Raw genomic sequence first — 27,802 nt, forward strand, 5'->3', positions numbered from 1 at the left:
ACAAGCTCTCTTTTGACAGCCATGTCAAAAAAACAGTAGGTAAGTGCTTTGGAGTCATGAAAACACCTAACCGCACCCTGGACTTGCTACCGCTGAACTCCAGGCGAACCATGACCCAGGCACTTATTACCTCCCGAATAGATTATGGAAACGTCCTGCTACTGGGCACCTCCGAAAAAAACATCAGGAGACTACAAGTCTTGCAAAACTCTGCAGCTCGCCTAGTGCTAAGACTTCCCCGTAGAGCTCCTTCCAGACCCTCCCTGGCCTCCCTCCACTGGCTACCTATCAATAAGAGGGTACTATTCAAAGCACTCCTCTGGTGCCACAGGATTTTTTTTTTTTTTTTTTTTTTTTTTTTTTTAATTTCGTTTATTATGCAAAGATAACAGCACAGTACAATGTGCGAGGAGCCCTTCGCCTACAACCCTTCACAGGCCGGCGGTGGACTGCCTCGCCATAGTCATGACACTTACATTTAGCAAGCAGAAGGACCTGTAGATCAGAGCTTAGGTCTCAGCGGCAATACGGATCAAGCGGGGCAACCCCCGCTCGCTATTCCTTACTGCGTTGCGGTGTGCATTGCGCGTATCTTGAACAAAGACTGTACATTTTTATCATTTTCTCCCAACTAACTTCCCAACCCATGAACCCCCCCCTCCCACACCCGGTCCCGTGTGTGTGCTTCTCGTGTGCGGTAGTGTGCATCCCAGTGGCGTGTACGGCTCGTGTCACTCACAGCTTCCCAGCATCCCAGCAGAGGCTCTCTAATATCCCATACAGGCAGGGGAGTGGTGTCCTTTCCCCCCGTGACGTGTTACAGTGCAGTGTAAAAGACTATCCAGGCTCCGTGTGCAGTTCGCCGTCTAGGTCTTCCCCCTCTCCCTCCGTGGAGGCATCCCCTTCTATTCTGGAGGTTAGGTAACTCTGGTACAGCCCCCAGAAGTTCTTAGGGCGGCTTCGGGGCGGGAGGAGCTCGCTGTATGTGTCCGTTTGCGTGTTGCAGTATTTCATGTCGCAAGTCCACCTCTTCAGTGTGGGGAGGGGCCCCCGCAGCCAGCACAGTGCCACCACCCTTTTCGCAAGGAGCATGCCCATGCTCACCAGCCTCCTCACCGCGACAGGTATCTCCTTCGTGTAACCCATCAGTGCGAGGGCCGGGCTAAGGGTCAAGTCCAGCTCCACTATAGTACTAAGTTCTGCGAATACGCTTGCCCAGAACTTCTGAACTCCAGGGCACCACCAGGCTAAATGCAGGAAGTCCGCCACCGGCGCGTGACATCTCTCACAGCGGGGCGAGTCACGTAGGCCGTATCTATGCAAGCGTTCCGGCGTGTGATACACCCGCTGCAGGAATTTAAAGTGGATCAAACGGTGCCGCCCGTTTAGGGAAATGCGCCTGGATGCCGCGCAGCAGTACCCCCACATGTTGTCATCAACTGGAGTCCCTAGGTCAGTCTGCCAAGCTAACCGCGCCCTAGTGTAGTGCAGTGCCGTGTGCTCATGACCTATCGTGTAAAGCCTAGAAATCAGTTTCTTCGGGTTCTCGGTACCTATGACGTATACCAGTTCCGGGACGTCAGGGGGTTCCTCAAGGTCGGGGCCCAACAGATCCAGCAGAGCACTCCTCACTCTATGATACTGGAAGCGGTGGAGCACCGAGGCACGCACCCCCTCGTGCGCGAGTTGGTCCCACGTCCTCACCTTCCCTTGCGCAAAGAGGTCACCCATGGTGCGTACGCCTAAGTCGTTGAGGGCCTTGTAGACACCGGGTTCCGCCAATGTTGGGAGCCATAGCGCCCATTGTATCGGCATGTTGGATGCGTACATCAGGACTTTGTCTTGGCGCTGCAATATAGAGTGCCAGGCATGATTAGTGGACAGAAGGGAGTCCAGCACACCCACTCTGCGGTCTTTGGGTCCGCATATGGTAGCTGGGAGCGGGGTGGGGTCCGCAAACAGCCGCTCCAGGATCACGTGCGGGATGTCCCGGTTACCGTGAATCCAGGTGTGCAGATGGGAGGCTTGCGCGACCCGGTAGTAACGCTCCAGGTCCGGGGCAGCTAGGCCACCCTGCTCGTACGGCAACTGCAGCACCTTCCACTGCACTCTAGGCTGCTTGCCAGCCCACGCCAATCTCACCAGTAATTTGTTCATGGTAGCAAAGAAAGCCTTCGAGAGGACCATCGGGAGGTTATTAAAAAGGAACAGAAATCTAGGGAGAATTACCATTTTCATCATGGCTATTCTGCCCATCAGTGACAGCGGAAGCTTGATCCAGACCTCTACGTCATCTACAAGTTTGCTGTATGCTACTCCGTAGTTTTCCCTCATCAGCACATCCGGATCAGTGTGGAGCATGATGCCCAAATACCTCACTGGTTCCGTGGACCAGTGGAGCGGGTAATCCATCTCGAATGGTTCTGTGATAGGGGTCAGTGGGAAGGCCACCGACTTTGGCCAGTTGACCTTTAGTCCCGAGAGCGCGCCAAATCTCACCACTTCTCGTAGGACCGACGACAGGTTATTGGCGGGGTCTCTAATGTACAGCAGAGTGTCATCTGCGTACGTGGATATGCCAAGCTTGTATGTAGGGTAGCTGATGGCCTCATAGGAGTGGTATTCCCGCATCGCGCACGCCAGTGGCTCCGCCACCAGTGCATAAAGCAGAGGGGAGAGTGGGCATCCCTGTCTTGTGCCCCTGCTGATGGCGATCGGCTCCGAGACTGTGTCCCCCAGCCTGATCCTCGCCGTGGGCATATGATAAAGCGCGCCCAGGAGTTGGAGGAAGAGCTCCCCCAGTCCCATCTTTTTCAGAACCCTGCGCATGAAGGGCCACTCCACCGAGTCAAAGGCCTTCTCCATGTCGAGGAACACCGCCATGGCTTTTGTATCATGCCTAGTGTGCTGCATGGCTCCCAGAACAGTGCGGAGGTTGTAAGTGAGGTTCCTTGCTGGGATAAACCCTGCCTGCTCCGGGGCTACCAATTCCGGGGCCACCAGTGCCAGCCTGGTTGCCAGGACTTTCGCATAAAGCTTAGCGTCCACATTCAGCAGGGAAAGGGGGCGGTAGGAACCTGGGAGATCAGGGGGCTTGCCCGGCTTCAAAATTGTGACGATGAGCGCCTCTCTCATCGAGGGCGGCATAGCACCGTACTCGCAAATCTCGTCAAAGAGCGTGGAGAGGTAAGGCAACAGCTTGTCCTTGTATGCCTTATAGAATGCTACCGACAGCCCGTCTATCCCGGGGGCGCTTTCGGACCTCATGGTATCGAGCGCGTCCGATATTTCCTCACGGAGTATAGGGGACATCAGGAACTCCCTCTGCCAGTCCTCGAGGAACGGCATCTTAATGTAATCTAAATAGTGGTCAATTTGGTCCTCCACCCCAGTGATCTTGGTAGTGTAGAGGTCCCCATAGAATCTCCTAAATTCCGCTAGAATGTCGTCCTCCGTGGTGACTCTCTCCCCCCCCGGAGTTTGCATTTCCGGGATTGTTTGCCTACGCCTAGTGCCCTTCATTATCCTAGCTAGCAGTGCTCCAGGCCGTTCGCCCTCTCCATACGAGCGCGCTGACGCATACTTCCCCAGGTGCCTAACCTCTCTATCCGCTTCCTCCTGGAACTCTTTCATCAGGTCCTGCAAGGTCCCATCCCCGAGTGGTGTCGGGTCCAGAAGCTGGCGGCGCTCGCAGTCCGCAATCTGCCCCTCAAGGAGCTTAAGTCTGTTCCTAATAGCTTTGAGAACACTGGAGTGTTTCGCCATGGCTACCCCCCTGACGTAGACTTTGAATGCCTCCCAGACTGTCCCAAATCTGTCAACTGAGCCTACGTTAGTCGCAAAATAGGTATCAATGTCCTCCCCCAGGTCTGCCCTAAATGCCTCATCTAGAAGTGAGTATGGCGGGAAGCGCCACGTGAACGGAGGGATCCTCTTCTTGGGAGTGGTCAGCACTAGCACTACTGGGGAGTGGTCCGACAGGGTGCGGGGGAGCACACTGCAGCCCTTAACCATGGGAAGCAGCGTGTGCGTGGACAGCCAGTGATCTATCCTGGTATGGATGTTATGGTACGCAGAGTAGTGTGTGTATCCCCCCTGGCCGCTATGCCTATCTCTCCAAACGTCTACCAGCCCTAGGCGCAACATTTCAGCCTGCATCTGCAGAGCGGCCGCCGCCGGGCGCCGGGGGGGGCCCGCCGACCTATCTAGCTCTGGGTTGAATGTGAAGTTGAAGTCCCCCCCCCAGAGCATTCTATCGGAGGGGCATTCAGCGCAGTGGCTCGCCACTGCCGCAAAGAAGTCTGGGGAATCGTAGTTTGGGCCATAGATGTTCATGACTAGTATGTCGTGGCCCTTGCCTACGCACCTGCTCAGAACAAATCTACCCTCCGGGTCAGCTTTCAGCAGTGTGAGCGACAACTTGGATCTCGGGTTTACCCATGTGAGGACTCCCCTTGCATGTGTGGTGAAGCCCGCGTAAGTGGCGTTTCCCTGAATCCCCCTGTGCGTGAGCATCTTGCTGGTGTCGGGCAAGTGTGTTTCCTGCAGCAGTGCCAGATCTATGTGGTGTCGGAGTAGGTACTGGAGCACCTTGCGCAGTTTTCGGTAATCATTTAACCCCCTAACGTTCCACGTAACAGCCTTGAGGGTCTCCGAGTCACTCAGCAGGTCGGCATGTGGTGCATCAGCCATAGTCCCTAAAGAAGCAAAGTGGCATCAAGGCCCAGCCATTCACCGCCCCTCTCCGTCCATAGCATGCACCTACGCCCTCCAAGTAGCACAACAGTTCAAAGCACAGTTCGGACCCCCACCCCAAACAGTTCTGAACCCACAGGCCCCAATTCCCCCCCCAACCACAGTCCGCCAACCCCAACCCGGCGTAAAAGAATCCCCCAACTCTCGCAGCCCCCCGCCTCCCACAGTCACTCAACCCCCAACCTGATGTGACCGAAATTCCCGTGTCCCTCCCCCCCCCCACATCCCCACTCAAGCAACAATTCCCCATTTCGGCTCAATCCGAGCCGTAACCGCAGTACGCGCTGGGGCAGAGGTAGCCTGTGTAGTCTGTTGGTCGTCCTCTTCCCCACCGGGACTATCAAACAGTGTCCTTCAGCTCGCCCCTTTGCCAGCGCCTCGGTAACCAGGTCTAGCAGTGTCCGCTCTACTCCATAGTTCAACAACGTGTTGGCAATCCCGTCCCCCTCACCCCCCCACGCCCAGAATCTTCAGCACATTGCAGTGTTCCGCCACTGGGAGTCAAATCGCGCCAAGGGCAGTTTCAGTAGCATAAATGCAGCACCCCTGCGGCCCCAGAACATAACACACAAATCTCACCCACAGTTCAGCGTGTAGCAGTCCAGGGCCTGTGGCCGTGCGCTCCGGGCAGCCATCGCCCATTAGTTCAGCAAGGGGACGCAGGGCCCCTAAGGCGCTCAGGTATACGGGTCGCACTGCTTACCGCCCGCCGTGACTCAGTCTTGTTCCTCGAGGTCCCCAGTGCAGGTCCGGTCCGCCGTGTGTGGATTCGGACTCCCCCGGGCCTCCTTTATCCAGACCTTCAAGGATTTCTGCAGCTCTTTAGGATCCGTGAAGAAGTGCGAGTGTCCCTGCCTGTTGATGCGTAGTCTCGCTGGGTATAACATAGCGTAGTCCAGGCCCAGTTCTCTAAGTTGCTGTTTGTATGGAACAAATCTCCTTCTTTCTTCCTGGACCTTTGAGGTGAAGTCTGGATATAGCGATATGTCCATTCCCTCATACTGTAGCTTGCCCTTTTCCCGGGCTGCTCTGAGGGCGGCGTCTCTGTCCCTGTAATTTAATAATTTCGCTATTATCGGCCTAGGGCTGGCGCCCGGGGGAGGCCTCGGGCCGAGGGTGCGGTGGGCGCGTTCCACTATAAACATGGGCGAGAAGGTGTCGTCCCCTAGCATCGTCTTCAGAAGTTTTTCAATAAACAACTCCATTTTGCCCGTTTGGGTCGATTCGGCCACGCCCGTGACGCGGATGTTGGAGCGCCGGGAACGCGCCTCTAAGTCCTCCGACTTCTCCTGGATGATCTGAAGCAACCTACCAAATTGCTTACGATCCGAATCCCACTCGGTTTGGGCCTCCTCCGCCTCGGTGAGTCTGCGTTCTGCCATGTCCAGCCTCTCCGCGTGCTTGTCCACTCTTTCTGTCATCCGGTCCATCCGGTAGGCCAGTGCGTCAATCTTACTTCCAATGGCTGACATACCTTCCTGCAGCCCCTTCTCCATAGTGTTGAGCATCTCCTTTATCTCAGCACATAGTGAGGGGCTCTGATCGCTAGCCGGATTCGGAGATTGGGCAGCCGGTCTTTCCGGTTCCTTCTGCCGTCGCTGCTCGAACGCCAGCTTCGTTTGGGTCCGGTCCCCCTTGACCATGGTGAAAGTTCGAGGGGAGAGCGGCTCTCTCCGACGGGGGGGGCCCGCTGTGGCAGGGAGTGTCGTCCGTGGAGTAGCTAGGCGGGCTGTGTCTGGAGTGCAGCCTGCCAGGGCCTGATGGCCTCAAGTGTCCACTATATGTCCTAGGGCGGCAAGGGGAGTCCGCACTCGTAGGAGAGGAGCTATGCCCACAGGAGTCTGCTAGCGCCCCGACCAGTGCCCAGTTCACCTTATATGTGTGGCCGATTGACGATATATGGGGCCCGGGCCGAGCCTACCTCCAGGGCGTTCCGCAATCACCACGTGGGCTGCAACCGGCTTCGCAGTCTCACCGGCGTCTCCACCGCTGCTCCCACCGGCTCCCAAGTGTGTGCCAGCTCCTCCGGTGCGCAGTTCCTCAGCGCGGGGCAGTCCGGAGGGCAGCCGCCGTCAGGTGTTATCAGACGCCCAGCCGGCCACTCGCCGTCGCCGCACGTCGGGTGACGTCGCTCGGCCTCGCCGAGCAGGAAAGGCCGGGGATTCGGGCCTGGTCCGGCGTCAGCAGGGCAGTCTGGCAAGTAGGGTTTCCCTAGCCCGATTTCGGCCAGAATTGCAGCCGGAGGTCCGCTAGCATCCGCGGGGACGACGTCCGCCGGTTTCAAGTGTGAGGCACCGCTAGAAGAGGATAAATGCCGGATAGATGGTGGCGCTGGCTCGGAGCTTCGCGCTTACGCGTCCGCCATTGACGCCGGCTAGCTCCGCCCTCGGTGCCACAGGATTATTCACCAAAAAGCCCCCTCCTACCTGGCCGATTTGGCCATACTATATGAGCCCAACAGATCCCTTCGATCCCAGGGAATGGGTCTGCTCAAAACATCGCTCCCTAAAAAAGCGAGAATGGGAGGTAGGTCCTTCCGCACTCTTGCAGCTAAGAAGTGGAATACCCTCCCCATGAACATCAGACAAGAAAAAAATGAGACATCTTTCAGAAAACTGCTGAAAACCTATCTATTTACTCTCTAGTTGCCTGTCTCTCTGTCTGAATAGTCTCCACCCTCCTAAGACTCTCTCTCCACAGCGCTGGGACACGCCGGGAGGCGTCACCAGGCGCTTTACAAACCCCTTTAATAATAATAATAAATAATGCAGTGATGCAGGGCTCTTATAAATAAGTTCCTACAAGTTGCGAGAATTATATTGCGCTATTCGTGAAAAGTATTTGGAATATTTCTGCTGGTGAAAATTGTATTGTTTTCATCCGTTACTCAAAACTGATACCATCCAGTGATAATTTTGTTGTTTCATGTTGAGCTTGGCTTTCCCTACAGGAAGCATGCTTGCTTTTTTTCTATTGTGGCTGCATCGAGCCTTGTCTTTATTCCTTTGTGGCAGATACTAGGGAGGGTTCTTTTCTGATCGGCTGCAATTAAGCCACCTTCATTGATATTAGTCTTCGCTTGTAGAAGAGTTTCTCTTTTTTTGTTGCAGAGCATAGTTGAATCAATTTCTCTTTTTTCAGGGGCGTGTATTGACTGATCTGGCTATTTTTGAACCTCACCTGGCAGGTTCTTCTTCATGCTGGCCACATGTTGACCTGGTTCTCTTTTTGTGAGTCCTGATTTCTATTCTGCCTGTCTCCATCTTTTTGTCAGGGCTACACTTGATGCACGTGTTTTTTTGAGGTTATGTTCAGTGGTAAAAGTCTAAGAAGGAGGCGCAGGTTGTGCGTCTAGTCAACTATTGTGCAGTCTGATGTGGCCATGCTTGTGTAGCTTGACTTCCTTCAAGTTGAACATGGCCCTTGTTCCTGTTCAGTGGATAATTTGTAGAAAAATAGGTGTCATTGCTCAAAGCTCTGCTGAGAAGCCCGTGGCCAACACCAACGAGCTGGACATCAAGACTGCATAGTCTGGAATCCACCTGATGCCTCACTATTTGACTACCAGACAGTTTTGCCCCTTTTTTCTCACTCTTGCAGGTTCCTGCTTTCTCCCTTTGTGGTGGTTTTTCAGTCTTTCTCTTTCTCCTTCTTTCCCCTTCGTGCATTTTCCCTCTTTTGCTCTCAGGAAGTGTCCGATAAGGAAAAGGAAATTCTGGTACCAAAAATTAAATGCCGGTGAACCCACTGTCAACCACTGACTCAAGTTAAGCACTGCTTTTGGGCTGCATTAAGAGCTTTCCCAAGGTTCTGGGATTATTTTCTGGTGCTGCAACAAACATCCGCCTTTCTACAGGGAAACCGTAGGTTCTATGTTCCAGGACCACATTCCTTCACCAGTAAAAACAAAAACAAGTGAATTAACTATATTGAAAGACCTATGCTCCAATTTATTCCACCTTCTCAACCTTTTACAATTAGTCGTTTTCAAAGTTAAACTTATCACCATAAAAGTGTTTCCTCAACTTCCATTTTCAGAATAAATGTTTTCTTTTTTCATTTGGTATGTTGTATAAGCTATTGTACTTCCGATTGCGACCTTAAGATTATACATTGTTTAAACCAGGCCATGCATCTTCTCTGCTTTAAGTTTATTGACTTCTATTTTACAAACATGGACCAAGAATCATGCTTACAAGGATTAGGATTGCCCTTCCTTTCCATGTCTGGTCATCCCCAATATAGTAAGTCAGGCTGCCATTAGGTAAATGGGGGCACGTGTTGTCCCCACATACAGTGCAGGGTCCGCAGTATCCATGAGTTAAGGTTGAATTTAATAATCTGGGGTTTTTCCTCAAATACTGTGGGATACTGTGGAGGCACATTGAGATATATATATATACTATGAAATTCACTGAAAAAACCATAGGTTTCACACCAGTTATAGTTAGGAATTAGCATTTAAAAAACCTATCAAATTCACTGAAAAAACCATAGGTTTGACACCAGTTATAGTTAGCTGGAAATTTTACTGACATAAAACCATTGAAATTCCCACGTTATAGTTAGTTGGACTCACTATAACTTGCGCGCCTGCAATGCACTGCTGATGACGTCACATCACTCATGACATGGTCAGTGACATCACTCATGACATCACCGATGACACCATCCAGTTAATGTGTGTCTTTCCTAAAAATAAATATGTTTTATATATGTATATGTAAAGGTCGATGGAAGAATAAATGTTAAATAAGTGTCTTAATGGATGTTTTTTTTTTTTAATTAATTGGTTAACTGGCTTATTAAGTGTATCTTAGTGAATACATATATTAGCGAGTATTGTTTAAATATTTAAATGATTGTATCAGTGTTTCACTTTGTGTATAAGTGGCTGCATGGGTTGGTGAGTAGCTACATGTGTGTGTATGTGGGTTATTAGATGTGTTTTTAGTATCAGTATGAGTGTCTGTATGGTTTGGTGGGGGTGTTACTTAGCACATAGATGCATCAATGACTGACTCACTGTTTGTATGTGTTTTGAAGACAGCATATGTGCAGGACTGTATGGGTGGATGAGTGTGTATATGTGTGTTAGTGAGTGAATGATTGTCTCACTAGTGTCTTTATCAGTAACTACATATGTTTTAATCTAGTATATGTGAGTATTGATGTATATAAGTGAGTATATGTGAGAGTGAGAGATTGAAAGAGTTCTTGTTTAAATAAGTATGTGTTTCTATAAGTGATTGTTTAAGAGAGTAAGTATGTGTAAGTTTCCTTAGAAGTAAGGTGGTAGTGTGTGTAAAGCTGTATATGCAAATAAATGGATGTTCAATAGTTTATTTGCATGTGTGATTATGTGTGTGAGTAACTTTTGGATGACTGTCTGTGCGTAACAGGATGTATAGGGGTTTCACTACATATGATGAGTGAATATATGTATGAGTGACTATATAGAACTGTTGGTGAATGAGTGGATGTGGATGTGTATGTAGATGGTGGTATTACTGAATTGGTTGTTGTAACTGGTATGGGTATCTCTTTTTTTTTGAAAATTTTAGTTTCTGCATTGCAGAGAGGCGTAATGAGGCCACACCCTTTTTTACACCTCTCAGCAACGCAGCCCCGTGCATGTTTGAAGAGGGGGAACTAATTCCCCTTGCATACTAGGGGTCCCTGGGGGCCAACTAGCCCACCTGGAACCTCCAGTATGCGCCAGGGGGCTGCATTAAACAGAGGTGTAATGAGGCTATGCCTTTTTTTACACCTCTCTGCAACGCAGCCCCCGTGCATGTTTGAAGAGGGGGAACTAATTCCCCTTGCATACTAGGGGTCCCTGGGGGCCAACTAGCCCACCTGGAACCTCCAGTATGCGCCAGGGGGCTGCATTGCACAGAGGTGTAATGAGGCTATGCCCCTTTTTACACCTCTCTGCAACGCAGGCCACTGGTGCGTTTGCAGAGGGGGGACTAAATCCCCTTACATATTGGGGGTCCCTGGGTCATATCTGCCCAAACACCGATATTCTGAATGATTGAAAATGAATTTTCTTTAGAAACATTTGGATTATCATGTCCTATACTTTGGAATTATTGAAAGACTGACTTTGAGGATGCTTTAAATTACTCAAGTCTGCCCGAATTGTGTGGGTAAAATTGATGCCTAATCACTTTGAATAAGAATGTACTTACGTCTCGTCTAACATTTGGAAGAAATATCTAGTTATATGACAACAGGATACCGACATACCTTGAAGGAAATAAGAACGCCCTGAAGAAATTCTGTTGTACAGAACGAAACGTTTCGGCTGGCTGTGGTACATAAACTTAAGGAAAATAAAAGCATTTGAATATACACCAAGATTTAGCGCTTCAAAAAGGACTCTAAGTGATATGGTTTGATTGGACTTATTGTGCAAGTGGTGCTGTGCCAAACTTTAGAATATTCTCCACTACTCTCTACTACTTACTCTCTCCTACCCCACTACTCTCAAATACTCACTCTCTACTACTCATTCTCTACTACTCAACTACTCTCTACTACTCTCTCTCTACTACTCACTCCCTACTAATCACTATCTACTACTCTCCACTACTCACTCTTTACTACTCTCTCTCTACTACTCACTCTTTACTACTCACTCTCTACTAATCACTCTCTACTTCTCACTCTCTACTACTCTCTACTACACACTCTCTACTACTCTCTCTCTACTAGTCTCTACTACTCACTCACCTACTCACTCTCTACTACTCTCTACTATTCTCTCTCTCTCTGCTACTCACTCTCTACTACTCTCTACTACTCACTCTCTACTACTCACTCTCTACTACTCTCTACTACTCACTCTTTACTACTCTCTACTACTCACTCTCTACTGCTCTCTACTACTCACTCTACTACTTACTCTCTACTACTCTCTACTACTCACTCTCTACTACTCACTCTCTACTACTCACTCTCTACTACTCTCTACTACTCACTCTACTATTCACTCTACTACTCTCTACTGCTCACTCTCTGCTACTCTCTCTACTGCTTTCTACTACTCTCTACTACTCACTCTCTACTCTCTACTACTCACTCTCTACTCTCTACCTCTCTACCTCTCTCTACCTCTCTCTCTACTAGTCTCTACCTCTCTACCGCTACCTCTCTACCTCTACCTCTATCTCTCTACCTCTACACCTCTACCTCTCTACCTCTCTCTACACGCACACATATACACACATATATATATATATATATATTCACTGAAAAAACCATAGGTTATAGACCATATATAGTTAGGAATTAGCATTTACAAAACCTTGAAAATTCACTGAAAAAAACATAGGTTATAGACCATATATAGTTAGGAATTCGCATTTACAAAACCTTATTTTACTCACACAAAACCATTGAAATTCCATATATAGTTAGTTGCACTAACTATATATCGCGCACCCGCAATCCACTGCTGATGATGTCACATATTACATCATTCATGACATGGTCAGTGACATCACTGATGACATCACTGATGACATCTCAAATGACATCACTGATGACATCTCAAATGACATCACTGATGACATCACTGATGACATCTCATTTGACATTACTGATCACATCACTGATGATATCATTCATGTGATAATACGATGAACCTCTTCAGACTCTAATATAACCTTAGATACAATCAGTGTAAACAGACACTCACAGACTGTCACTCATCCATGGAGTTACTCACACACCTAGTCAGTCATGCAAAGAATCAATCACACCTCCATTTCCTCAACTATACAGTTATACAAACTTTACTTATTCAAACATATACTAGCACATATTTACTCTCTCATACAATCCCTGATACAAGTTCACAATGATCCATACAGCCACTCACACATTCACTGGCTCTTATGCACAGTTATTTATATATGTCAACTCTCACATGTACTGTGTTTTACATATGTACTTACTTTGACATGTAGCACTGAGATATCCATTCACTCACCAATACACTCATGCACACAGTCAACCGCCCATACAGCTGTTTCCACATGCACTTTTGAAACCATACATCTAGTGAATCAACTGCTCACACATCTATGCACAGAGTCATACACCTCCCAGCCACCCACACACACACTCAGTCTCCCATACAAATACTTGGGCAACCAATCAATAACCCATATAGTTACTCATATAGCTACTTATCAACACATGCAACAGTTTACAGAACAACAGACATAATGATGCACAAATTAAGACAGTTTAGTCACTAACCCATGCACTCAGTGAGACACATTTAATCACTCACTCATACAGTCAGTCATGCACCTACTAAATCCTTCATCCAGACACTTATACATCCACTCATTCTTCAATATATAGACATATTTTAACTTTACAGAAACATACAGTCACTGGATGTTGTCATCAGTGATGTCATCAGTGATGTCATTTGAGATGTCATCAGTGATGTCATCAGTGATGTCACTGACCATGTCATGAATGATGTAATATGTGACATCATCAGCAGTGGATTGCGGGTGCGCGATATATAGTTAGTGCAACTAACTATATATGGAATTTCAATGGTTTTGTGTGAGTAAAATAAGGTTTTGTAAATGCGAATTCCTAACTATATATGGTCTATAACCTATGGTTTTTTCAGTGAATTTTCAAGGTTTTGTAAATGCTAATTCCTAACTATATATGGTCTATAACCTATGGGTTTTTCAGTGAATTTTCAAGGTTTTGTAAATGCTAATTCCTAACTATATATGGTCTATAACCTATGGTTTTTTTCAGTAAATATATATATATACATACATATATAAACATATATCATCTGTATATCTATATAAATACAAACATAGATGCATGCATACATATACTTATATGCATACAGATGCATGTTATTTACATGAAAGTTGAAAAAACACTAATAAAAGCAAAGCTAAAAAGCCACCTCATTACAAACAGAATGGCTTTAACTTAAACAAGGGTGAGATCTATTGCATTTTCAATGCTTGTTTACTTTGGTTCCATCAAGAAGGCATTCAGATGTGTCACACATTTGCCATAAATTCTGAATGTTAGCACTCTAGTTGCACATTAGATCACTGTAGTAAAGCTACTGCTCACCAGGGACGTCTGCTGCTGGTATTCAAAGTGCATGTTTCAGTCTGCATGTCAGAATTTTTTTAATGAAATAGAAGAGGATTTGAGAAGTCACTCAAAATGATCCCTATTTTTTCTTTCTGAAGCACTAATCATACTTTCTATGGCAAAATTAACCCCCTCATGTTGTTCCTTTTTAAATTGAGTGTTTTCAGACTTACCACTTCATTCCAATCAAGATGGCTTCTGGTGTGCCATACTTTTGTCATAAGTAAGACTGTTAGCGCTCTAGTTGTTCTTTAGAACACTCTGGGACATTCTGTCATTGGGCTATACTTGGGGTACATCTGGGTGATATTTGGGCTACATTTAGGCTCTTTTGTCTCTGGTGGCCATCTTGGGAGACTGTATGTCAGAATTTTTTAATGAAATTGAAGAGGGTTTGAGAAGTCACTCAAAATGTGCCCTAATTTTTCTTTCTGCAGCACTAATCATAATTCATATGGCAAAATATAAACCCTCATTTTGTTCCTTTTTAAATTAAATGTTTTAAGAGTTACCACTTTATTCCAATCAAGATGGCTTCAGGTGTGCCATACCTTTGTAATAAGTAGGACTGTTAGCGCTCTAGTTGTTCTTTAGAACACTCTGGGACATTCTGTCATTGGGCTATACTTGGGCTACATCTGGGTGATATTTGGGCTACATTTGGGCTCTTTTGTCTCTGGTGGCCATTTTGGGAGACTGCATGTCAGAATTTTTTAATGAAATAGAAGAGGATTTGAAAAGTCACTCAAAATGTGCCCTAATTTTTCTTTCTGCAGCACTAATAATACCTTCTATTGCATAATATACCCCCTCATTTTGTTCCTTTTTAAATTAAATGTTTTAAGAGTTACCACTTTATTCCCATCACGCTGGCTCCAGGTGTGCTATACCTTTGTAATACGTAGGACTGTTAGCGCTCTAGTTGTTCTTTAGAACACTTTAGGAGGCTGCAGTAGAGCACAAAGGAATCAACTGACAGTCTCTGTCCTTGTTGGATGTACATGTTTTACTGAGAATGTCAGACTTCATTTTCACATGACTGAGAAAGATAATGTGAATTTACAGAAAATATGCTTTCAGTTTAGCTTATAGATCCCCTTCCAAACCACTGTGGGAAAATCATGAGATATTAGTTTTCTTTCAAACAATATTCATGATATCACAGCAGAAGGCTTTTTCACATGGTAAAATCACCTTAGAACCCACCACAATTCCTAAAACGAGTATGGTACCATCAACAAATGATTTATAATGTAACTAAAGTCCTAAAACCCTCTATTAACTACAATGCTTTTTAATGAGGTGCTATCATGTATATTGGTCCCAAGATGGCTGCCAACACTTCTTGGATGAAGTGCTGACAGCCAATCAGATCAGATGTGTGGTTAGGCTCCGCCCAGATATATATCTTTTTTTGAACCTAAATTACTCAAAATCCACTGGAGCACATATATTGAGACCTAGCAAAGGCACATCGGGCTAACAGTCCCTACAATTTTGCCAAGTTTTGTGCAAATCCATTCAGCCGTTCGAGCTAAAAGTGAGGCCAACCGCCCTATGGAAATTAACATGGGAAAAACGCGTTTTGGGACCCCCCTTTTTTCTCGGCCCCCCTTGATGAAACCCTCCCAAATTGTCAGGGGCTGCTCAGAAACAAAATGTTCCATTTTCCTGAAAATTTCAGCCAATTCCGTCCACAAACGCCAAAGTTATTAGACATAGAATTTTCAAAAATCCCATAGAGAAAAAATCCTAACTATATATACCTACTGGCGACCGCCAGTAGGTAATATGCATATATATGCATATGCATTTATATATATGTATGTGTATGTATATATATACAAACATATATAAACATATATAATCTGTATATCTATATAAATACAAATACATATACATATATGCATACAGATGCATGTTATTTACATGAAAGTTTAAAAAACACTAATAAAAGCAAAGCTAAAAAGCCACCTCATTACTAACAGAATGGCTTTAACTTAAACGAGGGCGAGATCTATTGCATTTTCAATGCTTGTTTACTTTGGTTCCATCAAGAAGGCATTCAGATGTGTCACACATTTGCCATAAATTCTGAATGTTAGCACTCTAGTTGCTCATTAGATCACTGTAGTAAAGCTACTGCTCACCAGGGAAGTCTGCTACTGGTATTCAAAGTGCATGTTTCAGTCTGCATGTCAGAATTGTTTTATTGAAATAGAAGAGGATTTGAGAAGTCACTCAAAATGATCCCTAATTTTTCTTTCTGCAGCACTATTCATACTTTCTATGGCAAAATATACCCCCTCATTTTGTTCCTTTTTAAATTAAATGTTTTAAGAGTTACCACTTTATTCCAATGAAGATGGCTTCAGGTGTGCCATACCTTTGTAATAAGTAGGACTGTTAGCGCTCTAGTTGTTCTCTAGAACACTCTGGGACATTCTGTCATTGGGCTATACTTGGGCTACATCTGGGTGATATTTGGGCTACATTTGGACTCTTTTGTCTCTGGTGGCCATCTTGGAAGACTGCATGTCAGAATGTTTTAATGAAATAGAAGAGGATTTGAGAAGTCACTCAAAATATGCCCTAATGTTTCTTTCTGCAGCACTAATAATACTTTCTATGGCATAATATACCCCCTTATTTTGTTCCTTTTTAAATTAAATGTTTTAAGAGTTACCACTTTATTCCCATTACGATGGCTTCAGGTGTGCTATACCTTTGTAATAAGTAGGACTGTTAGCGCTCTAGTTGTTCTTTAGAACACTCTAGGAGCCTGCAGTAGAACACAAAGGAATCAACTGACAGTCTCTGTCCTTGTTGGATGTACATGTTTTACTGAGAATGTCAGACTTCATTCTCACATGACTGAGAAAGATAATGTGAATTTACAGAAAATATGCTTTCAGTTTAGCTTATAGATCCCCTTCCAAACCACTGTGGGAAAATCATGAGATATTAGTTTTCTTTCCAACATGATTCATGATATCACAGCAGAAGGCTTTTTCACATGGTAAAATCGCCTTAGAACACACCACAATTCCTAAAATTAGTATAGTACCATCAACAAATGATTTATAATGTAACTAAAGTCCTAAAACACTCTATTACCTACAATGCTTTTTAATGAGGTGCTATCATGTATATTGGTCCCAAGATGGCTGCCAACACTTCTTGGATGAAGTGCTGACAGCCAATCAGATCAGATGTGGGGTTAGGCTCCGCCCAGATATATATATATTTTTTTAACCTAAATTACTCAAAATCCACTAGAGCACATATGTTGAGACATAGCAAAGGCACATCGGGCTACCAGTCCCTACAATTTTGCCAAGTTTTGTGGAAATCCATTCAGCCGTTCGGGCTAAAAGTGAGTCCAACTGCCCTTTGGATATTAACATGGGCAAACACGTTTTGAGACCCCCCTTTTATCTCGGGCCCTGCTTTACGAATCCCCCCCAAACTTTCAGGGAAGGAGCGGAGCGCAGCGAGGCAAATTTAACGAAAATTACCGGCAGATTTCTCAACCGGCGCCAAAGTTATTCCCAATAGAATGTTGCGGATTCCCTACAGAAAACAATCCTCGCCAGTAGGTAATATATATATATATATATATACATATATTACCTACTGGCAGTCGCCAGTAGGTATATATAGTTAGGACCTAGTTTCCATAGGAAAACCGCAACATTCTATTGGGAATAACTATGGCGCCGATTAATGAATGTACGCGATTTTCGCAAAGAAGATGGCTCGTTAAGGTCCTCTCCTTCCCTGAAAGTTTTGGGGGGGATTCGTGAAGCGGGGGCCATGAAAAAAGGGGGGTCCCAAAATGTGTTTTCCCCATGCAATTTTCCATAGGACATCTGGACAAGGCTACAGCCCGAACCGATGAACGGAATTACACCAAACTTGGCAAAACGGTAGGGCCTGGTACGCAGTACGCCCTTTTGATAAAATGGTGTAAATCCCTCCAGCAGTTGAGAAAATCGGATTTTAAAAATATATATATCTATAGGCATTGCACCGTGCGTGCACTGTAAGCTTACTGTACTCTGTACCTTCCTGAGTACGAGCTGCATGCTGATTGGCTGCCACTGTCTGTCAACACTCCAAAACAGAAATTGTTGGCAGCCATCTTGTGCCTCGGTAGACTGAGGCACAGGAAAGCAGAAAAACAAACGTGTAGAACTTAAAAAGGGGGCAGGGTAGAAGTACCCTGACCCCCTAGGCCTGCTCAGGGGTCCCACAAGGACCTTGTAGATACTTGTATTACTGTGACAACGGATTCAAATATGATACCCTGTATTTCACAAAGAGTGATGAAAGATTTTACTAGTGTATGAAAAGGTGTATGTGATTGTCATGTGGATGATGTCATCGGTGATGTCATCAGTGATGCCATCGGTGATGTCATCAGTGATGTCACTGACCATGTCATGAATGATCTAATATTAGACATCATCAGCAGTGGATTGCGGGTGCGCGAAATATAGTTAGTACAACTAACTATATAGGAGCAATTTCAATGGTTTTGTATGAGTGAAATGTCCAGCTAACTATAACACTCCTAAAACGTATAGTTTTTTGAGTGAATTTCAAAGGTTTTTTAAAAGCTAATTCCTAACTATATAAGGCCTGAAACCTATGGTTATGTTTGTAATTATTCATTGAATGGGTTCATGCTGAAATTAGTACTAGAGAAATCATATCATAGACCAAAGCAGCACAGAAAAAGCACAGTACATGCGTACCCACATGTTAGGGAAACTTACAAATATGGGAGCAAAAGTGCCACTCAGCCATAAAACACTTGTATGCAAAATCCAGATTAGAAATAAAATTCTCACAAACGCCCAATATGGTTGTTAAAAATAAGAGACACTTGGGATACCCCATAAAAGTCAAACATATGTTAGATGCAAAAATAGACAGCACACATTTAAAATAAGCATTTCAATTGCCAAATCAATGGACTAAAACCTCACTCCTGATTAACTAAAGCATGTAATGCTCACATTTCAGTACTACATGCAAACCCTTTTTAGTTCGAGCCTAGTGGAGCGAATAAATGGACGTGGCCAACATGAAAGTGCTTTTGCGAGAGTTTGAGCGATTGGCATTAAAAATAGCAATGCCTTTAAAATATGTGTTTGGTTTAAAACACATAAACAAACGGTATTGTTATTTACAATGCCAATCGCTTAAACGCTCGCATAAGTGAGACCTATTGTATTGAAATTGCTTGTTCTCAATGCAAATGAATGAAGGCAGGGACACATGAGAGATGGACAATTACAAATAAGCGCTAATGAACACATGCTGGACTCTTGTCGTGAAAATAATGCAAGAAGACTGTTAAGTCCATAAACGAAGAATGAAGGTTTAAATAAATACGTTTATTCCAAATAAAGAAGCACCTCTATAGACAGGTCTGAAGGTCTTCGCATCCTTCAAACAACTGTCCCTTTGGTCTGCTCTCGAACAACGGCCCAATCCACAGTAGAACGTGGAAGTCATAGATTGTGCATAAATACATAGACAACACTCGTGCATGTAAGCACGTGAATACATAAAAGGGCAGCGCGTGAAACAAACACGCGCCAAGTAAATAGAAGATATAACAAAGACCTTGGAATACTGATACAAGTTTCTTCCGGCAGAAGATGACTTTGCTGTTAAGGATAAGAAAATAAAAACATGTTTAAAATATCTGCAATTTTGCAATAATACATAACCTTTAGTGAGCTTCAAGAAGGTGCAAACGCGAAATCGTACCTGATTAAGCAATCATTAAGTATAGCTATATATGAATGAATGTTCTCACAGGGATAGAAAGTAATCGTCCAACTCATAAAGATTAAGCTACCTCACGTGGCACATATTGGGCATAAGCGACCATATGGGGCATCCATATCATCAAGATATATTCGGCAACTCATTAGACATTCCATCATATACCCACATTATATTAACATGTTGACACAGATTGAACTACCAAAGCAAAGCACTATATTCCCAAAGGGTAAGGCATTGGATTAAGTTTGATGAATGCCATATTCAGGTAATAAGAGAATGTAATAGAGGTAGAATCTCCCCATTTTATTCAGTGGATGATGCAGTGAGAATTGAGCACTATATGAGTGCCTCTTTTCATGTTATATATAAAATGTAATTGTAAGACATTGCGTTGTTGGTTAACTGGGGTGTGAACCCAGGTCAAACAGCAATCACAATCCATGTCACGGTGAGGTACAAGCCAACCCTGAATAAACCTGTGCTGAACCCTTTAGTAGCTTTGCGCAGAGTAGTCAGGCTTAACTTAGAGATAATGTGTAATGTGTTCATGCAATACTTCGAACAGTAATTAATTGAGCAACACAGCACAAAAATGATCCCACACCAGATTAAAAAATAGAGTTACTTTTAATAAATAAAACAAGATTATAATGACAAAAATTGTATTAGTAGAACCGGAGATATGCAAGTTTAACGATTTCAGTGAAAATAGTGTCAAAAAGCACAAAGCGTCAACTGTTGATATCTGGTTGTGTCGGGCCATTAAAAATCACAAGTTCAGACCAATCACAATGGGGTACAGGCAGGCTACCAGGACCCAGTTAGACCAGCTGAACAAAGTACTTTAAATCCTGGTTTGTGGAGTGTCCCGAGGGTCCCGCTGAAGATTCATTGCACAGCCAAGGCAATGCATTGTTTCCGAGATGCTACAAGGATGCGATGCGAGGTCCTACATCATTGCTGCAGATCCAATCGACGAAGGCTTATGATGCGAAGTCCAACATTGATGATGAGTTGTGCAGTTGAAGCAATGCATCAGTTCTGAGGAGCTGTGAAGTTACGTTTTGGAGTTTGTTGTCGTCATCCAGGCTGTAATTGATGAGGGATGTGAGGGCTTATGCTGAGAATGTAACATGCAGAGGTGGTTCCCATGAGGCAGTTGGCTGCAATGCGAGTCTTTGCGATGGGGAAGATCCCTCCAGCAGAGATGATACATTGGTTCTGTTTTGGGTTGCGTCACATAGCGATTGGATGAATTCAGCTCAGCAGGTTCCACAGAGGCTGGAGGGAGCACTGTAGGCCTACTTCCAGGGGTCCAGGACTCAGGTTGCACCACTTGGCAGGGTAGACTCACAGATAACAGAGTCCAAGTGCTGGGGTCAAGGATGTTGGAGCTGTTTGTCCCTGAGTCTCAAGTCAGGAGACAAACCCACTAGCCATTGAAGTCACTCTGGTGTCCTGGGTTCAACAGGTGCAAGTCCAGTCCTTCTCACTAAGGGTGTGTGGAACTCTCGGGATGTTAAGCCACGGAAATCTGCAGAGCTTCCTCAATGGGCAGATATAGGCATGTTTCGCTGCTCGTGCTGTGATTTAGTGCCGGGAGTGCAGAATGCACTGAAAAATAAGCGTGAACTGCACCATGTGGTGCTCCAGAGTGTGCAGCTACTCACCGGATGTCCTCATAGCGATCAAAAAATTTCACCACACGGTGATTGGTGAAATTTGGCCAGAGCTCTGGATTACAAGAGTAACACAGAGTCACCCAAAGTCTGTCAATTCTGCAGGCAGAAAAGAATATTTCACCCACTCTTACTTCTTACCCAGGCAAAAGGGCAGCCAGCAGCATGTTAGCACAACAGGGCAGCAGTCCTTCAGTGCAGAAGTCCAGCAGAGTGAAAGTCCTTTTAGCAGCTTATCGACAGGTCCAGAAGCGTACTGAAGAGTTGGGTGTCTGAGGTCCAATATTTATACCCAGTTCTGCTTTTGAAGCGGAAGAAGCTTCAAGTGGAATGCCTTGGAAGTGCACAGGTTTCCTGCCTCAACTGCCCTGGCTCCAGACTAACTTCACACAATCCTTTGTGTGAAGGCAGGACATAGCCTATTCCAGTTTAAGTGGGGCTGTGCTTAACTGTGTTGTCCCACCCTGCGAGTGATGGCCCATCCAGACACACCTAAGCTCTCTATTCGGTATGAGTGGGCCATCCATTACCTCCGGAAAAGTTTTTTATAAATTCTCAACCTTTTGGACAAAAAACTCCGCAATTGCTTAGCAAGTTGCTATAAAGTGCGTATCTGGGGTTATGTTCCTCTCAGATGAGGTGAGTTCCTTGTAGATAACAAAGAGTTCATTGACAGAATTCTCAGCCAATTCAATTTTTTTATTTAGAAAGTTTCTTTTGGCTATTCTGATCATCCTATGATAATTTTTTATGCTATTTTTATATTCGAGTTTGGCTGTTTCTTCATATTTACTGCGCCAGATGCGCTCTAGCTTTTTGCACTTCGATTTTGTTGCTTTTAAATCAGCGTCAAACCATTGTGCCGACTTAGAGCACCTTGCTGGCGCCTTGGTTGTCCATGGTGCAGCTGCGTCCAGCGCCCTTGTTAGTCAATTCTCGTAATCCATCCAAGCTTCCTCCACACTTTCTTTCAGTGGGGGACTACCTGCCTTTAGGGCGAGCTCTAAATCAGCTTGCTTAAGTTTCCCCCATTGTCTGCGCTTAGATGCAGTCGGCTTGGTTCGTGGGGGTTGTTTAGGCCCTCCTGGGAAAGTAAACTTGATCAAGAAGTGGTCCGACCATATTACCTCGATAGGAGGTTGGACTACCACTCCCTCCCAGTTAGCAAATATCGGATCAAGGAGGTGTCCCGCCTTATGGGTTGATATCTGGGATTGTAGTTTAAGATTGAACATTTCTAAAGACGCAAGTAATCCCCAAGCTTCCCTATTATTTTCATCTTCAAGAAACTTATTATAACGTAGTGCTGGTTAGGCAATTACCTCTGTCAGACTGTCTATAAAATTTGTGGGCCCTCCAGGCAGGCGATAGATTAGATAGCCATTGATGGTTATATTGGGCCTATATTTGATCGCGAAGAGAGCAGCTTCGCTATCCCTAATCGTAACTGCTTCCAGGGTGCATGTCAATTCAAGTTTATGAATTACTGCAATACCCCCTCCCCTCTGTTTGTCTCGGTCCAATTTTAGTATGCCATAATCTTGAGGTAGAGCCTCCTGAATATCCGGGGTGGGTTACTCATCTAGCCACGTCTCGGTCAGAAAGAGTACTTCTGGATGTTGTTCTATTAAAAGGTCAAATATTTCAAATTTGTGTTTTCTAATCGATCTGCAATTGACCTGAAACATAGTCAGAGACTCCATCTTATGCTCAAGCTCATTTCTGTTCTTGGGGTTGTAGGAGCAAGTCTTACAGCTCTGGGGAATCATTTCAGCTTTCAGTGTGTGACTGCATGCTCTCAAAGTTGATGGGCAGAGGCGTTCTAGCTGTTCTTTAGAGTATTTGATCAATATAGGGGTTTCTGAGGGAATTTGAGCAGGGGTTTGTGCCCCTAGCCCCGTCCGGTCACGGACGGGCACAGATGGGCCCACCTTTGGCGCCCGCCCGCTGCATGGATGGGATAAAATAGCCCTTATATTCTGTGTGGAGGAGGGTGGGAGGCGTCCAGGAGCTGGACCGCAACCGGTTTCCTCCTACCAATATGTCTGCTGCAACCCTTTCTCCTACGGCGTCAGGACCTAATCGGCTGCGCCTGGGATCAGGGTCCAAGGTAGGACGTGCTCGGCAAGTGCAGGTAAATAAAAACACACAGAGAATTTAAAATCACATTACAAGTGGAACCACAATTTTTAAACGACAAGCACAATTTTTAAAAAGTATCAAGGATAGCTGAGTAGAACCCCCGCCTCAGGGGAGAGACACAGAGCTAAGTCCGCGCGCTGCGCTCTGACAAGTGTTAAATATCCCCGGGAGGGCCGGAGGCGTCCAGCAGCTGGACCGCAACCGGTTTCCTCCCACCAATATGTCTGCTGCAACCCTTTCTCCTACTGCGTCAGCACCTAATCGGCTGCGTCTGGGATCAGGGTCCAAGGTAGGACGTGCTCGGCAAGTGCAGATAAATAAAAGCACACAGAGAATTTAAAATCACATTACAAGTGGAACCACAATTTTTAAACGACAAGCACAATTTTTAAAAAGTATCAAGGATAGCAGAGTAGAACCCCCGGCTTCCGCCTCAGGGGAGAGACACAGAGCTAAGTCCTCGGGACAACTTCACCGACGACTTTTCCGAGGAGGACAGAGTGCTCAGATTGTATGGCGAACGGGGCAATGGCGTCATTGAGGTTGGTTCATGGTCTTAGATGTCTGTATGTGAGGGTGACTTTGAAGGTGGCTTCATCATCGGTGTGGAGCTGGTGTATTCCATGATCTTCGTAGTTTTTCGTCATCGGTGATGGTGCCGATGATTGATTCCTTCTGAACAATGGCAAGGCCACCTCTGTGTCTATTGGTGCGGTCACGGTGATTCATCTTGTAGCTGACGGGTGTTGCAGAGGCGATGTATGTTGCCGATGAAGGGATGAGCCAGGTCTACGTCTTAAAGGTCACATCTGGGGCGAGGATGGATATGGAGTCCCAGACTTCAGTGGTGTGTTTGCAGAGTGATCTAGCATTGATGAGGAAGCAGCAGAGTTTTTCCTGGGGGTCTCAGCCGCCGGTGTTGACATGGTGTGGGTTGCTCAATGGTGGTCAGTGCAGGTGCTAGTGTGGAGGTGAATCAACAGTGGATGCAGGTGAATGGTCCCTCTTTGGAGCGAGGCGATGCAAGGTAGCAGTTGTTGTTGTGTCCGGGGTCCAGTTTCTGGAGGTATGCAGCAGAGTATCTGTGGGTGTGCGGAAGGCCAGCGTTTCTGGCACGGGGCAGAGTCCAGGCATGGACAGGCTTGCCTTCAGCGCACCAGAAGTGTGGCCGCACAGATGCCTCCATAAGTACAGCTGGGAGGTGGGAAGAGCTGGCATAGAGGTGAGAGGGCAGCAAGCGAAGGAAAATGGCAGGAGTGAGCACTGGGCAAAATCCAGGGCAAGATACAAAGTACAGAAATATTAGGCAAAATATAGAAAGTAAAAAGGGAATACAATTTCAGAATACAGATTAAACTGACAAATAACATAAACATAATACCAAATGCAAAATACCAGTACCCATGGTCTAGTGTGCAGTGGGACTGAACTGGCGGCATAGGGGCTGCGAGTTAGGCAGTCGTCCCGAGGAGCTGGGCAGCGGCAGCAGGGGGTAGAGGCACAGAGACCAGGGGTCAGAGACTACTCCCTAACAGAGGCTACTCCCACACAGTAATAAAGATGATTTTAATATAAGAATGAAGCAAAAACACACATTTGAACAGTGGCACATACAATGTTTGAGTTGCACTTTCCATGAAATTATTGTGAAACATTTCCACCATACATATTTAAATATTTCCTATATATAGGCCATACATAGTATTATGACAGTACATAAGGACAAAGGTCAACACTTAGGGTCTCATTATAATGGCGGAGGGACAGCCACCGCCAGCCGTGTGGTACAGGGCCCTCTGCCATCTGGCAGCAATGTTCATCACGCTAGATTATGATGGCTGGGGGAAACCTCAGGGCAGCGTGGCAGATGCAAAGACCGTCCGCCACAGTTCCGCAAAGCAGTCCGTTTCAGCCCACCATACGCAACCAAACGATAGGGCAGCATTGCGGCGGTGCCTTGCAGGGACCGCCAAGGGGATTACGATATCCTTTTCCACCTTTCTTTTCGCGGCGGCCATCCCACCGCGAAAAGACAGGCGGAAAGGGATTCGGGCCCGCTACTTGTTGTGGGGGTGGGGTGTTGCTGCACTGGGGATTACCCATGGTGCACCCCTGCATTTCCCTGACTGTGTGGCAGGCACCGAGTGGTGCCTGCCACGCAGTGCAGGGAATTGCAGTGCATGCCATTTTAACATTGTGTACGGTGCTGCAGCCAGCAGCACCGTCCGCAATGTTAAAGGCCCTGAAACCTGTTGATAAGGGAAGCAAAGGGAACTTACACAATGGCAAGGGTAAGAGGCCAAAATGGATGGTCAGTGGAAGCTAAAATTGTGTGTGTGTGTGAATAGCCTCAGTTTAGTGGAGTTGGTGGAATCCAAACTCTAGGGGGCTGAATATGTTTGGAAGATGATATAGCGGGTGAACTGGGATTTCAAGCCTTGTATAGAAGTGAAATGACCATAGTCGATGGAAAGAATTTTGGATCAGTGCCAAAAGAGGAGAATAACAGTGAAACGTTTGCAGAGGCAGCAAAATGCAAGTGAATGGGTCAGGCAGAGCACTGAAGCAATTAGAAGATTAATATATGAGAATTAGAAATGGTAGGTATGTCAAGAGAAAGTGGTATGAAGAGTGGAATGATAGAGATGATGACAAAATGAGTTGGAAAGGTGGAGAGAGTACTGAGAGGGGCTTACAGGAGATTCTGAGGAAAGTGAAGTCACTAAAGAGCCAGAAGAGATTTTAGTACACAGGGCATCTGCTTAGGTTAAGAGATGTGGTGATGATAATAGGCTGAATATCCTAGTTCAAGGGTGGTTAAACAGGCTTTTGATTACTTTATATACTTAAATGCATTCAGGAGTAAAGGACATACTATTCTTGAGGAGGTGAGTGGGCATCTGTGTCTGGAAGCAAATAATGGCAAGAGCTATCCGGTGATGGGATAGGTCAGTGCAGGCACAAAACACAAAAGGGAGGGCCAAGGGACTAACTCTCTATAATACCAATCACAACACACACAGATAGTGCTCGCTGTCTTATCACAAAGGAGAAAATACCTTCATTATAGGCTTCCTCCTCACACTATAAACTACTTGTTATGGTGTGGGCTAAACAACTCCCCTTCAGGGGAGGAGCTCCTGAGAATGGTCACCCTATGTTTGCATTGGCATGGGCACAGCGCAAGGATGAATAAGTAAAAAGTCCTACAATTACCTATTGGTAGAGCTAACCCTGTCTTTATTGATGTTCCCAAGAGATATGATTAAACATCAAGGGGCAAATTCTTCAACTCTAATATGAGTGATGAATCAACCTGAGTGACTGGTTAACATGCTTCAGCCCCTAGAGCCCCTATAATGGGTGACATAGGCTTTCATCGGGACTACAAATCGCTAGTCACTCTGAAGACTTCTACATATAGAAAAAAGTAAGGTATTGTCTTACAACCAATGTCCCCTGTGATTTAAAAGGACCCATTTTTGTTGGTACCCCTAATAGTGAGATTAAATACCTCCATTCACGCCATCTGGCATGAAAGACTTTAGTTGTGACTTCACTAGCTGTGCTGTGGGTCCTACATTCTCATACACACTGCCCTACTGAAGTCCCTCATTCAATGTGCTATCCGAGAAAGAATTAACATAGGAAAAGGTGGTGGATCTTTCTGATGTAAGAGTACATTGACTTGGTTGAGAATGTACACATATACATATTCTGACCAGGCTCTAAACCATATATCTATGGACATCCCCACATGTGTCTCAAACATCTAATATATATATATATTGACCAAGGCCTCTGTGAAGGCCGAAACGTTATGCTGAGGTGTGCCGCTTTTCTAATTGAATAAAAACACTGCTCACCTGCATTTTGGGTCTCCTCTCTTCATCTGCGCCGAAGGTATCCAGGACTGGGCTCCGGGCGAGAGATAGCAGAGATTGTTTTATATATATATATATATATATATATATATATATATATATATATATATATATATATATATATATATATATATTTATATATATATATATATATATATATATATACATATATGCTCTTTGAATACCAGCAGCAGACGTCCTTGGTGAACAGTAGCTAACATTCAGAATGTATGGCAAATGTGTGACACATCTGAATGCCTTCTTGATGGAACCAAAGTAAAAAACTGAAAGTATTTCCTACTGAGGAGACTACAGTAAATGAGTAAATTAGGAAACTTCATAACAAATAAGTCTCCCAAGATGGCCACCAGAGACAAA

Source organism: Lissotriton vulgaris, chromosome 3_2 (assembly GCF_964263255.1).
Source record: "Lissotriton vulgaris chromosome 3_2, aLisVul1.2, whole genome shotgun sequence".
Taxonomy (NCBI): domain Eukaryota; kingdom Metazoa; phylum Chordata; class Amphibia; order Caudata; family Salamandridae; genus Lissotriton; species Lissotriton vulgaris.